Raw genomic sequence first — 15,102 nt, 5'->3', positions numbered from 1 at the left:
TTTATGCCTTTCTTCTGTAGACCATCAATCTCAGGACCCTGTTGTTGTATAAATGAAAATTCCATATCCCTCCATTGTGTGCACCCATTGCCATTTCCCCTTCGATCCTATCCCTGCTTTGCATCATCCTTAAGATTGCTGTTGGATACTTTGGACCATGCTATTCAATTATCCCAATATCAAAGTGGACCTGCCTCCCATCAAAGCGCAGCAGGTCAGGCAGCATCCAAGGAGCAGGAGAATCGACATTTCGGGCATGAGCCCTACTTCAGGAATGAGGAAAGTGTGCCAAGCAGGCTAAGATACCTTTTATCTTAGCCTGCTTGGCACGCTTTCCTCATTCCTGAAGAAGGGCTCATGCCCGAAACATCAATTCTTCTGCTCCTTGGATGCTGCTGACCTGCTGCGCTTTTCCAGCAACACATTTTCGGCTCTGATCTCCAGCATCTGCAGTCCTCACTTTTTCCTGCCTCCCATCAAGTCAAATCTTGTACGTGTCCTCTCTATCAGCCAATATCCAGACAACAGACCCACATGTGGGCAGAAGTGACCCTGCTCTCTGGGCTGCCTTCTCTCTACATTTGACTGACAGTCCCCAGCTGCAGCCAAGGACCCAGACCCTCCCACTTCAGTGACCTATACTGCTGATCCCAACTTATGCCTTCCTTGGCTCCCTTACCTACTCCTCTGTACCCCTGACCCCATTCCAAATCCTCCTGCCTTCCCCCTTACTGATCCCTAGCTCCCACACAGGATGCTGCTCTCATTTGTCATAGGGACTTTAATAAGAAAAACCCCCTGTCCTCAATCACAGCTGCTCACAGAAAACTGTCGACTGTCCCTTTAACCAAATGTAAACAAGATTCAACAAGATCCTCTGTTCCGCTGATTTTGACTTGAAGATCGGACTTCTTTTTACGTATAGTCATTAATACAAGATTTAATGTGCAACAGGATTGTAAACATGCAATCGCTGTGTGAAGCTTAACATGCCACAGACATGTGACTGACTTTAATTGCATCTCAAGCCACCATTAAGAAATAGAAATTTTACATCCCACTTAGTTCAGTCACACTGCGCACCATGTTTTCTGTAATCTCCATTGAAGGTTCCCACACAAATTATGATTTTTCTGTTTCTGTCTACATAATAAATCTGCTATCCCTCCATCCAATCTCCCAGCCAGCAGCATTATAAAATGGTAGCTAAAACTGATTTCCTCAATCAACCTGCCCACTGCATGTGTATTCACACACACACACACACAGTCCCCCAGTGGAGATTTCATTGAGATCTAGCCAAATCTTCCACAGAAAGGGAGACTGACCCTGGCCTCATGACTCCCATTACTACCCCATCATTATTGTCCTCTCTTAAAGAGATGTACAGCATTGAAACAGATCCTTTGGTCTAACTCATCCATGCAGATCAGGCATCCTAAATTCACCCAGTTCCATTTTCCAGCATTTGGTTCATATCCCTCTCAACCCTTCCCATTCATATACCCATCCAGATGCCTTTTAAGTGTTGTTATCGTACCCGCCTGCTCCACTTCTTCCTCCGCACCTACTCAATCTGACCTTCCTCTCCCAGAAATTTGGGAGCAGGGACAAAGGATGGTGATGAGTCCTTTAAAAGGTGAGGTGATGGTCTGAAGACCTTGTTCTCAACCTGAGTCATTAAAATAATTGGCTAATCTTAGATGAGTCACAATAGCCACAGTGATTTTGGTAATAAATGGATAATTTCTTGTGATTTATGATGTGGAAGAGGAATCACTTGCCAACTTTCTGACCATTCTTGGTCTACACAAGGATCGTGAATCAAGCCACAAATTCCTGTGTGACAGGAAACAAGGCCATAAAGGTCACATTTGGTCAAGTCGTTTGGGTGTTGTGTACTGAGATAGAGGCTTGAAATGTCCAGGCAAGTTACCTACAGAGAGATTTGATCAGCCTTTTGTGTAAAATCAATTACAATTTGTACCAAATGTGCTATCAATGTTGTGTTGTGTTGCCATAGTCTTCCCAGACTGTGGGGGCTACTCTCTTATTAGAGAGAAGCGACTGGTGGTGATTTAAGCTGAGGGCCATCAGACCTCAGGCAAGGGAAGAGGTTGAGAAGGAGAGTCCTTCATGGTAACCTCAAACCGGTGATGGGAATTGAACCCAGGCTGTTGGCATCACACTGTTCTGTAAACTAACAATCCAACCAACTGAGCAGCAAATACAGAAGTGCATACGAGGGCACATCTGCAAAGGATGCAATCTCCAGCACAGATTATGAAGAGGTACTGAGGTGATATCCCAAGTTAAATAATGGGCAATACAGGAATTCTCTTTGCTATAAAATGTGGGGATCATTTATAGATGTGATCAGTGCTGCTTAACTTGAGAGAATATCTGTAATAGACCTGAAATTTCTGAGATCCCAGTTTGTCTAATAAGGCATCTGGGTGGGTACATGAATAGGAAGGGTTGAGAGGGATATGGACTAAATGCTGGCAAATTTAGGATATCTGGTTGGCATGAACAAGTTGGACTGAACGGTCTATTTCCTTGCTATACATCTCTATGACATTAATAAGTGCGGTGCAGATGTTCACATTGACAATTTGAAATGAAAATTTTTAATTCCAGTTCCAAAGGGATTAATTTTGTACAATGACAATGAGGATTCCAGGTGTCTCCAAACATCATCTCTTAGACTTCTTGATCTGCTGATGACAGCCCACATTAACAACTTCATTATATCAGTTCTACCAGAGGGTAATGACAAGTAAATAACATACTATTGCCAACAAGCTTCTAGGTAAACTGCTTTTTGAGAGATTTTTAATATTATAACCAGTAAACACAATGCAGCCACATGATTCAAAGTACCTGGGAACAAAGGCAGGCAATGTGACAACAGTTACTTGCAGCAGAAGGTTCCTTTTATCAGCACCTTGTCAGGAGTGCATTGCAGAGCTGTCAAAGTATCAATAAACAAGTGAGTGTCAAACCAATAAAACAAATTCCCACTGACCGAAGTAGTAGTTTGTTAATTGCATTTTGTCAGCCCTTCATTATCACTCCTTCATCATCAATATAAACAGGTAATCACGCAAACAACTAAATCTACAGCTCACTAGGCTTTAGGATTATAACAGTTTTACCACATCCGGCTGTGCTCTGTATATAGAGATTTCATCATTTCCAATGTTTTTCTCCACTACAGAATCTCCATAGAGCTGGTTAAGTGTCACACCAATTCATTTTTTTTTTACATTGGATCTTTGCTTATCGTCCACCATTCCTCCAGCACACAATATATCTCCAATCTCAACTTTGAGTTTTGTTTGTTTCCTGTTTCTTAGTTATAGAGTCAGAGTCATAGAGCTGTACAGCATGGAAACACCAAACTCGTCCATGCTGACCATAGAGTGAAAGAGTCATAGAGATATACAGCACGGAAACAGACCTTTCGGTCCAACTCATCCATGTTGACTAGATATTCTAACCTAATCTAGTCCAATCTGCCAGCACTTGGCCCATATTCCTCTAAGCCCTTCCTATTCATTTACCCATCCAGATGCCTTTTATATGCTGTAATTGTACCAGCCTCCACCACTTCCTGTGGCAGCTCATTCCATACATGCACCAACCTCTGTGTGAAAATGTTGTCCCTTAGGTCCCTTTTATATCTTTCCTCTCTCACCTTAAACCTATGCCCTCTACTTCTGGACTCCCCCATCCTGGGGAAAATACCTTGTGTATTCATGTCCCCCATTAATTTATAAACCTCTATAAGGTTACCGTTCAGGCTCCGATGCTCCAGGGAAAGTAATCCAAGGCTAATCAACCTCTCCCTACAGGTCAAACCCTCCAATCCTGGCAATATCCTTGTAGATCTTTTCTGAACCTTTTCAAGTTTTGCAATATCCTTCCAATAGCAGAGAAATCAGAACTAAATACAGTATTCTAAAAGTGGCCTTAACAATGTCCTGTACACCTGCAACATGACCTCTAGCTCCTATACTCAAGGCACTGTCTAATAAAGACAAGCATACCAAACCCCTTCTTCACTGTCTTGTCTACCTAAGAATCCACTTTCAAGGAACTATGAACTTGTACTCCAAGGTGTCTTTATTTAGCAACATTCCCCGGGACCTTACCATTAAGTGTATAATTCCTGTCCTGATTTGCCTTTCCAAAATGCAGCACCTCACATTTATCTAAATTAAACTGCAACTGCCACACCTCAGCCCATTGGCCCATCTGATCAAGATTCTGCTGTAGTGTGAGGTAACCTTCTTCGCTGTCCACCAAACCTCCAATTTTGGTGTCATCTGCAAACTTACTATCCATACATCCTATATTCACATCCAAATCATTTATGTAAATAAAGAAAAGCAATTCGTTGATCAAGGTGTAAATTGTTGAAAACAGTGGTGCTGGAAAAGCACAGCTGGTCAGGAAGCATCTGAGGAGCAGGATAGTCAACATTTCAGTCATCAGCCCTTTATCAGGAATGGAAACAAATCCTTCAGTCCAACTCATCCATGCTGACCAAGTATCCTAAATTAATCTAGTCCCCTTTGCTAGCCCATATCCCTTTAAACCCTTCCTATTCATATACCCATTTGGATGCCTTTTAAATGTTGAAACTCTATCAGCCTCCATCAGTAATGAAGGACTGATGCCTAAAACGTTGACTCTCCTGCTCCACAGATGCTGCCTGACCTGCTGTGCTTTTCCAGTGCCACCCTTTTCGATTCTGATTCTCCAGCAATGCAAATTGGCTGATCTCTCCAGGCAATACATGTGAAAACCACAGTTTGATTCCTAAAGATTCACCAAGGTACCGGTGGTCCAGTATAATACTGTACCAAAGGGGCACATTGACTGCATGAAACTCAAAGGTTAGAATGCAGGTACAACATGTAATTAGGAAAACTAATATAATGCTGCTACTTATCACAAGAGAAATGACTACAAAAATAGGGATTTATGCTTCAGTTATACATGGCACTGGTGAATTCACATTTGGGTACTGTGTATAATATTGGTCATCTTATTTAAGGAAGGATGTAAATATCCTGTCGTTGAATGTTTTTAAGGCAAAGGTAGATTTTTGAACAGTAAAGGGATTGAGGATTATGGTGAGCGGGCGGGTAAGTGGAGCTGAATCCACGAAAAGATCAGCCATGATCTTATTGAATGGTAGAGCGGGTTCGATGGGCCAAATGGCCTACTCCTGCTCCTAGTTCTTTATGTTCCTATGTCCTGGAAGTAATTCACAGAAGGTTTACCAGAATAATACCTGGAATTGTAGCAGATGGGGAAGGTGGGATGTGTTCCCTTTATCAGGAGAAGTTGGGAAGAATAAGAAATGACTAGATTGGCACATGTAAGATTATGACAAGTCTTGACAGGGGATATGTGTAAGGAATGTTTCCCCTTGTGGGGGAGTCTAGAAATGGGGCCACTGTTTAAAAATCAAGAGTTGTCTGTTTAAAACAGAGGTGTGGATTAATTTCAGACTTTCCTGAAGTAGCATCCCTTCTGTTTCAGGGATTGTTAGTCAACAAAGCAGTAGTTGTGGTCTCAAGTTAAATTATATCCATTAAACCCAATTACATCCAATTAAAGCCATTCATGTCCTGTCCAGACACAAAGCAGAAGGAGGAGGATCATACAAGACAGATGTGATAGTCCTTTAATAATTCAAAAAGGAGCTGTCCTCATGACAGTTCCTTGTCTAAAGGCTAAGTTAGTTCAACCCAGTTTTGTCCAGGGGCATCTGCGTTGGTGGGAGCCAAAGACATAGTGGTAGCATACTTGGAAACCACTTTCCGGAGGAGGGCTTTTAATTTAATATCTACTAATGATGGCTTTCTTGACATTTTAAAGGAATTACATCCATCTGAGTGGTATCAGAGAATATGTGACACATTACTCAATCTGCAGTTCTATTATATTGCTAACAGATATCCTACTTGTCTGGACCAGTGATTTCACATTACAAAGCTGACAATACATGATGGAACACTGTACTTTCAACGCTTGTCCAGGATGCCAGACACTATTGAATGGCACTGATATGGCTTTACAGATCCATAAGGCCAATGTTATCCCTTTCCTAAGCACTAATTGCTTTCACTCCATGACTGTAAAATCAATCCTGTCACCACAGGAGCCGAATTGAGAATAGGAATAGTGAACGTAAAGGTATGCTTGGTGACAATACACTTGGAACTTTGAGCTCATCTTAGATACTGCAGCAGAGAATGTTTTGAAATACTGACAGTCAGGCAACTCTTGAAACAGCTTAATCAGTCAAAATATTCCATTGGCAAATATTGCTAGTAATGCCATGGGATGGCATGGTGGTTCAGTAGTTAGCACTGCTGCCTCACAGCTCCAGGGTCCTGGGTTTAATTCCAGCCTCGGGTGACTGTCTGTGTGGAGTTTGCACGCTCTCCCTGTGTTTGTGAGGGTTTCCCCCAGGTGCTCCAGTTTCATCCCACGATCCTAAGATGTGCAGGTTAGGTGAATTGGCCGTGCTAAATTGCCCATAATGTTCAGGGATATATAGTTAGGGGAACGGGTCTGGGTAAGATACTCTTCAGAGGGTCACTGTAGGGATTCTAATTTCCGAGCTAATGTGAGCTTATATGGACGAATGGCAAGGGTGACCATTAGAGAGAAAATCCACAAGTTGGGAACAATCCCACACCACACCCCATGTTGCTTTTCAGCCCAAGCCCAGTTCCTGATGAAAGGTCCCTGGACCTGAAAAGCTAACGTTGCTTTAGACTTGCTGAGTTTCTCCAGCAATTCCTGTTCTTGTTTCAGAGCATCAGCATCCACAACTCTTTGTTTTATTTTATTGTACCAAAATCCTTCTTGTCCGATGTCAAAGGGCTAGGAAGAGGTGAGACACATAACTCTGCACTGGCTGGCATTGTAATGTGAGGCTTCTGCTTTAAACAGATCAGAAAGAGACAGATGTTGGAATAAACAATGTCAGAGAATCGAATATATATGCCAGCCAATTATCATCCAATAATCCGTCTTGCAAACATACAACTGATGTCGGCAACGTGCTTGATGTTTGTCATTTGCCAGTCCCTATACAAAGAGTTGAATGAAATATGGGTGTGCCCACACAATTGTAAGAATGCTGTCCTTCCTGATGGTCCACCAAGCTGGCTGAAGTGAAATGCACCATAAACATTGAGCTTACATTACCTTGCAGCCTTCCTGCATGCAACTAACAATCTCTTTCTCGACTGTGGCCACAGATGTGACTCTGGGATGGTATGCTGCCTCTCTGGTGCTAGGTCAAGGATGTCACAGAGTGGCTTCAGGACATTGTTCTGGGGGAGGGCGAGAAACCAGAGGCTGCAGTCCACCTTGGCAGCAACAGTATAGTTGAGAGAGAGTTCAGCACATTGTCATAGATTCAGAATAGCATTAATAACAGGGACTTTGCCCCTTTTCACCATCGGGCTGGGGTTTGCAAGAGCTGTGCCTTAGAATCTGAGCTCGAGCTATGAGTTGCTAGAGTTCCCGACAGACAGAAGGCAGTGTGAGTCTCATTTGTTTCTATAGGTATGTACATTATGTAGTTTAGGCTGTGACAATGTCATGGCTCTAAGAGGTTATTTTGTCCTTTTTTTTGAAGAGAGGTTGTAAGGCAGAGGTAGAGAGCAGTCTACCAGAGCCACTAGGGCAAACAGCTTGTGAGGCTTTGTGGTTTTTTTTTAGACGTTGGAACAATAGAAGCAGCCTGGATCGGTGTTCTCGCAGACAACGATTATTAGTCTTTTTTAGTTTTTAGGTTTAGCTTTAAGCAGTTGCTGTTGTCAGCTTGAAGAAGTGGGAGGTATTTTCCCTCTCTCAGTTAGAGCTAGTGGCTGGGATTTCTCTTTGCTGCTGGGTTACTTGTGAGATAAATCTTTTGCCTGAATTTGCCTTTTTGCCAAGGGGTGTGCTTATGGAATGTTACTATATTGGAATTAGTTAATTAATAATTGTTACTGTGGTTATTATTCTGGTAAGTTTTCCAGTGTAGCTGAGTTATTCTAAGATCTTCTTACTTTGATGTATTTTAACTATAGTGTTTGAATAAATTGTGTTTTGCTTAACATCGAGTAGTTTGACCAGTCACATTGCATCTGGAACACAACATGTTACATTTGCCTTTAAAATAAAGTTAGGATCTAAGCAATCTTCTTATAATATTTTGAGGGGGTCTGGTCTGGTCCATAACAAAGCTAATAGATTCACTCATTAGTTTGCATATGTCTCTAGTACATATTAAGTTGATTACACTAATAAATTTACTTCATATTAAAGTGCACGTATCTTCTTGCATTCACTTTGATCAGACCTTAAAGAATCTGCTAAGTACTTTTACCCTAACAATACAGACGGAAAGTGAAATGGAGGCTGAGATGAGATCAACCTTGACCATGTTAAGTAGCGCAGCAAGCTTGAGGACCTGAATTGGCTATTCCAGCCCTTAGTTCTTATGTTCTTACTGAAAGGTTTGACAGGAGATAGACAATGGCTAATATTTATAGAATTAATACTTCATTTTCAAACACATACCTTCCCTTAAGGCAAAAATGCTCAACAGGAAAAGCAGAAGAGCTGTGGTGAACGAGGGAAGTTAAAAATCACATTAGATCAAAGAAGGAAGTTTATAAAATTAACAAAAAAAGTAGTAAGCATAAAGATTGGGAGGATTTTATAATTCAGCATAAAGGACCAAGAGATTGATAAAAAAAAGAGCATATAATATGCATATAAAAAGCAAGATACATATAAAAGTTCCTAAATTAAGAGCTTAGCTGATGAGATAGCACTCAATTGTGCTTTATACCTAAGATGGCACTGTGTGTGGTGACATTGTACACTTTTCATTATACTCTTGTACCCTGTACTTGAGTACACATGACTTTAAAACCTCAATCTGCATCTAACTTATTTAGCTGATTCCCTTGAGGTTGGTTCAGCTGGAGAATGGCCCTTTCTTTTCCAAAATACGTTTTATTTGCAAAATCTGTAAACTAAATTACACAACATTTCAGTTTGAATTTTACAGAATTTGCAATAAAGTTCAACTTTTCTCCATACAGCATGTTTCATTTCATGTGGTTGCAATAAATTTAAAATTTAGAATGTATTGCATACATGAGGATAAAACATTTCAAATTGAAAATTACCAAAAACGCAATAGCAATAAGCCTTGCTCTATACACCATGTTCTATTCGAATATGTCTCAATAGACTTCCAACTGTCTTGATCTTTACAATGCGCATTCTTTACCAGGCACATAGCCTGTGGGTTTCTCTTGGTTTACTGTGGCTAAAAGGCTTTAGGCAGCAATCTTTTCCCATTGTGCCTCTGTGACAGCTGCTCCAAAGTGGAGTGCTCCTCTTAGCATGTGGCGTATTCCTCAGCCTGTAGTCCAGGGCCTTGGAATGTGGCAGCGTACAACACACAGCTGAGGGTGACTCTTTCAAATGGAAGACCATTGTCTTTCAGGCAGACCAAAGATCATCTTTCACCCAATAGTTGGTCCTCCAGCCACAACTGATGCTAATTACAATGTGTACTCCTGGGACTAGTTCACAGAGCACCAACTCCTGCAACATGGAGCTACTTGGGACGAACCTTGACAAAAACCATGGCATCTCTTTCCAGAACCTCTTTGCGACATATTCAAGAAGGAAATGGATACGTTTTTGCCCCATTGCAGCCACATCAAGGATAACATGTAATGTGGCTGAGACTCCAGGAATGTAGGAAGGATCTTTCTCACTGCCAGCCACGTTACATATTGATTTGCTTGTAACCTCTGCTGATGGGACATTTTTCTAAATGACTTAGACAAGTAAAACCCCTACCTTAGAGGTCATCCTGCCACTTGATCTCCTAAGCTGTTTCTTACGAATGGACAACCACCTTTATTCCTGATGAAGGGCTTTTGCCCGAAACGTCGATTTCACTGCTCCTTGGATGCTGCCTGAACTGCTGCGTTCTTCCAGCCACCACTAATCCAGAACCACCTTGACCTGTCTCCCTAGACCCTGGGTGTGCAAGGAATGCTGCAGTGGTTGGAGGGCTGCCTTTAAAGAGCTGATATTGCAATTCGAGTGACAGCAATACACAGCATTGCAGGGCCCCACAGATTCCAGCCCTACCAGATGTAGCAGGCATTGATTCGGGATCATGTTTAATTTTCAACTTCAGACCACAGAAAACAATCTGAATTGAAAGATAAAGTTACTCTTCTGATTGCAGCACTCAAACATCCTTCTTGGAATGATATTCAGAGTATCATTATTTTGTTGATACAGGAAACATAGTGGAGGGATACTTATAGCAAGGTCTCTGTCATACTGTTTGGCCAATGCCTGGGCTTTGAATGGGAGAGTTTAGATTAGAGTGGTGCTGGAAAAGCGCAACAGGTCAGGCAGCATCCGAGGAGCAGGAAAATCAACCTTTCGGGCAAAAGCCCCTCAACAGGAATGTGGAGAGAGGAGGAGAACATCTTCAAGGTAGGCATCCTTGCAAGAGGATTCACAGTAAGGTTAAAATCTACTAGGCCAAAGTGAGGACTGCAGATGTTGAAAACCAGAGTTTAGATTAGAGTAGTGCTGGAAAAGCACAGCAGGTCAGGCAGCATCCGAGGAGCAGGAAAATCAACGTTTCGGGCAAAAGCCCTTCATCATGAATGGGAGAGGCAGAGGCATAGTGTCAATGCCAGTGGAACTAGTAATTAAGAACGGTTGATGTTCTGGGGATACAGGTTCAAATCCCACCATGGCAGATGAATTCAGTTTAAAAATAAAATCTGGAATGGCAACCATGCAACTGCAATCACTTATTGTAAAAACCCATCGGGACCATTGATGCCCTTCGGGAAAGGAAATCTGCCATCCTTACCTGATCTGGCCAACATGTGACTCCAGACTCACAGCAATGAACCTGACTCTGAGTTGTTCTCTGGGCAATTAGGAATGGACATTAAATGCTGGCCCAACCAGCAATGCTAACATCCCACGAATGAATCTAAAAGATGAATTGCTGCTTGCATTTTAAATAGCATGGAGCGATGAGGATCCTCTAGTGAGGAACTTTTCATTGGATAGAATGTCATCAAATTCACACCACACAAATAGGCTATTCAGTCCAGCTGGTCAGTGCTGGTCTATATATTGCACAGGACGTCATCTCATTGTACCTCATCTTGGCTTTTCAGAACATCCTTCTATTCCTTTCTCCCTCAGGTATCTCGCTTCTTCTTAACTACTGCCCACTGTCATAATTTCCACGTCTTTACTCTCTGGGTAAAATATTTTCTTTTGAATTCTTCATTGAACATTTTAGCGATTATTTTAATTTTATGAGCCCTAGTTTTGGATTCCTCTCCCGTGCTTAAACCATCAAACTCCTTTATAATTTTAAAGATCTCCTTTGAGACGTTCTAAGTGGTGTACAGGAAATGTGATGTTACATTGCCTCCTGGACGTCTGCTCCATCTGAGCTGTCGGAAAGTCACTTGGTAACTCCACACCTGAACCATGGCCTGTATCATTGCAAAATTGAAACCGGTTGTGGAATTCAGCTGGCCTTTGGGCTGCTACCAGCAGATCCTTCCCATGCGTCACCCTCATTCCTCCACTAGTCTGTTATACTGTATGATTTGTTACACAGTAAAGATGTCAAGGGATATGGGGCGAGTGCAGGAAAACGAGGCTGAGGTGGAAGATCATGGGTGATCTGGTTGAATGGCAGAGAAGGTTTGATGGGTTCAGTGGCCAAACCCTGCTCCTATTTCCTCTGGTCTTATGTTACCGCAGTAGAACACATTCCTGGAAGAGGCTGACCATAAAGGTGACATTGCCCCTCCCGCGAAACCTTCACTGGAAAGATGATCTCACGGAGGATAAGTAGTTTGAAATGTTCCCAGTGCCAGTTCATTATATCTGGATGAAATCATTCATTAACTACCACTCCCTTCAGCTTTGAACTTGTAATCAGGACGTACTGAGTAAGCGATGCCCTCAGCCTTCAGGTATTTCACTGAAAGTGATAGTAGCTGCTGTTTGTTTGACTCAATACCTGGCAACGCACTAGAAACGTTTCACATCCCTTTACTGCTGTCAGCTTTCAGAATGTTCAAGTCTGTTAGGGGATTTGACATTCCTCTCATTATAAAGGTGGGGCCAGGGCAAGCAACTTCAAACATTTTCGGTGTCTTGGGGCAACATATTCCTGGTGGAAGCCCCGACTTCAGAGTGAAGTGGTGTAACATTAACATGCCATGTGCCCTCCACTTTCCACAGCACTTCACCCCTGCTGATGTGAACCTGCGGCAGCACTGATACCATTTACAGCTGGCGTACAGGGCAATCACGACCTTATTCACAGATTGAAGCTCATTTGGCATCTTCTACAAAGAAAGAAAATAGCTTACTTTTAGCGGAGTGCAATTCCCAGACTGGAAGCATGTTAGGGCCATCAGACTACTTTCAGAATATAGTCAGTGCTGTCACATAGAACTGGGCTCCTGCTACAGTGAACTGTCAGCCAGGATTACATGATTAAGACACCGCAGCTTGACCTGTTACTTTAACAGAGATGATGGAGTGTTATCAATGAAACATGCTAATTCTATATGACAATGTTACTGGCCTGTATCATGCCCCCTGTCAATGCTGACTAAGTTATATGCTCTGCTCTGTCTGTTAGATATTTGAAATACTGGCTGGGTTATTTTATAGAACCTATTGAATGATGGGAGTTGGGGGCTGGGTTGTGGGGATTGAATTATAAGGACAAGTCGCCTCAACATGACTTGAATTCCCTTGAGTGTAGAAACTTGATGTAGGAGCTGCTTGATAAGTGCTTAAAAAGTATTTGATATGATGGATTCAGAGGAGCAGTTTACCCTGGAGAAACTCAGCAGGCGTGGTAGCAGCTGTGAAGAGAGAGAAACACAGTTAACGTTCCTGCTCTTCAGGGCTCTCCTTTCCTCAAGAATGCTGGTATGAATCTGGGACTTCTCCCCAGAATGCTTAGACTTAGATTTAGATTCAGGTTTAGACTTAGACTTAGATTTGGATTTTATTGTCACCTTTACAGTGAAAGGTGTACAAAGGCACCATTTTCCAGCACCATCTTGGTATTCAAAAACCAGAGTTAAAACCAGAAGCAAAAATAAAAGAAACAGACAAAAGAAAGAGAAACATCCAGATCACTCCCCCGACTTCTGAAGGAAAGAGATTGAAGGACCAGGGTAGTAATTTTTATTTGGAGAAAGTGGACATAAGTCAGGCTCTAAATGAATACTTTACTTCTGTGCTCTCTCGTGGAGATACAATGTGGATATAGAAATCAGGGAGAAGGTCTGTGATACACTTAAAGAAATTAGCATTAACAAAGGGGAGATTCTGGTGGTCCGGCAGTCTAACAAGTAGATAAATCTCCAGGGCTGGCTGGATGTTGGGCCAATTGAGGCTGTAACAACCGAGATCCTGTTCCTTAAGCAATCAAAGAATATGGAGATGACCAGTGGTCACTGAGCATCCAAGCATCTTCACTTGAATAGGACACATTACAGAGAAGGAGGTGCTGGATATCTTAAAATGCATCAAGGTGGATAAATCCCCAGGACCTGATCAAGTGTACCCTAGAGTTCTGTGGGAAGCTAGGGAAGTGATTGCTGGGCCCCTTGCTGAGATATTTGGATCATCGATAGTGACAGATGAGCTGCCGGAAGACTGGAAGTTGGCTAACGTGGTGCCACTTTTTAAGAAAGGTGGTAAGGAAAAGCCAAGGAGCTATAGACTGGTGAACCTGACATCGTTGGTGGGTGGGTTGTTGGCGGGGATCCTGAAGGACAGGATGTATATGTATTTGGAAAGGCAAGGACTGATTAAGGATGGCACATGGCTTTATGCATGAGAAATCATGACTCACTAGCCTGATTGAGTTTTTTGAAAAAGTAACGATTGACAAGGGCAGAGCGGTGGATGTTGATCAATATGGATTTCAGTAAGGAGTTCTACAAGGTTCCTCATGGTAGACTGATTAGCAAGGTCAAATCTCATGGAATACAGGGAGAAGTAGCCAGAACTGGCTCGACGGTAGAAGACAGAGGGTGGTGGAGGAGGGTTGCAATTCAGACTGGAGGCCTGTGACCAGTGGTGCGCCACAAGGCATGGTGCTGAGTCCACTGCTTTTCGTCATTTATATAAATTATTTGGATGTGAACATAGGAGGTATAGTTAGTAAGATTGCAGATTACACCAAAATTGGAAATCAGTGGACAACGAAGAAGGTTATCTCAGATTACAACAGGATCTTGATCAGATGGGCCAATGGGCTGAGGAGTGGCAGATGGAGTTTAAGTTAGATAAATATGAGGTGCTGCATTTTTGAAAGGCTAATCAGATCAGAGCAGGACTTATACACTTAATGGTAAGGTCTTGGAGAGTTTTCCTGAACAAGATGATCTTGCAGTGCAGGTTCATGTCTCCTTGATAGTGGAGTCACAGGTAGATAGGATAGTGAAGAAGGCATTTGGTATGCTTTCCTTTGTTGGTCAGAGTATTGAGTACAGGAGTTGGGAGGTCATGTTGCAACTGTACTGGACATTGTTTATGCTACTTTTGGAATACTGTGTGCAATTCTGGTCTCCCTGCTAAAGGAAGAATGCTGTGAAACTTGAAAAGGTTCAGAAAAGATTTAAAAGGATGTTGCCAGGGTTGGAGGGTTTGAGCTATAAGGGGAGGTTTAAAATGCTGGGGCTATTTTCCCTGGAGTGTCGGTTGCTGAGGGGTGCCCTGAAAGAGGTTTATAAAATAATGGCGGGCATGGATAAAGTGAATAGATAAGGTCTTTTCCCCGGGGTGGGTGGGTCCAAAACTAGAGGGCCTACATTTAAGGTGAGTGGGGAAAGATTTAAAAGGGACCTATGGGGTAACTTTTTTCACACAGAGGGTGTATGGAATGAGCTGCCAGTGGAAGTGGTGGAGGCTGGTACAATTACAGCATTTAAAAAGCATCTGGATTGGATATATGAATAGGAAGGGTTT

The sequence above is a fragment of the Chiloscyllium plagiosum genome, chromosome 34 (assembly GCF_004010195.1).
Source record: "Chiloscyllium plagiosum isolate BGI_BamShark_2017 chromosome 34, ASM401019v2, whole genome shotgun sequence".
Classification (NCBI taxonomy): Eukaryota; Metazoa; Chordata; class Chondrichthyes; order Orectolobiformes; family Hemiscylliidae; genus Chiloscyllium; species Chiloscyllium plagiosum.
This window is presented reverse-complemented; position numbering follows the sequence as displayed.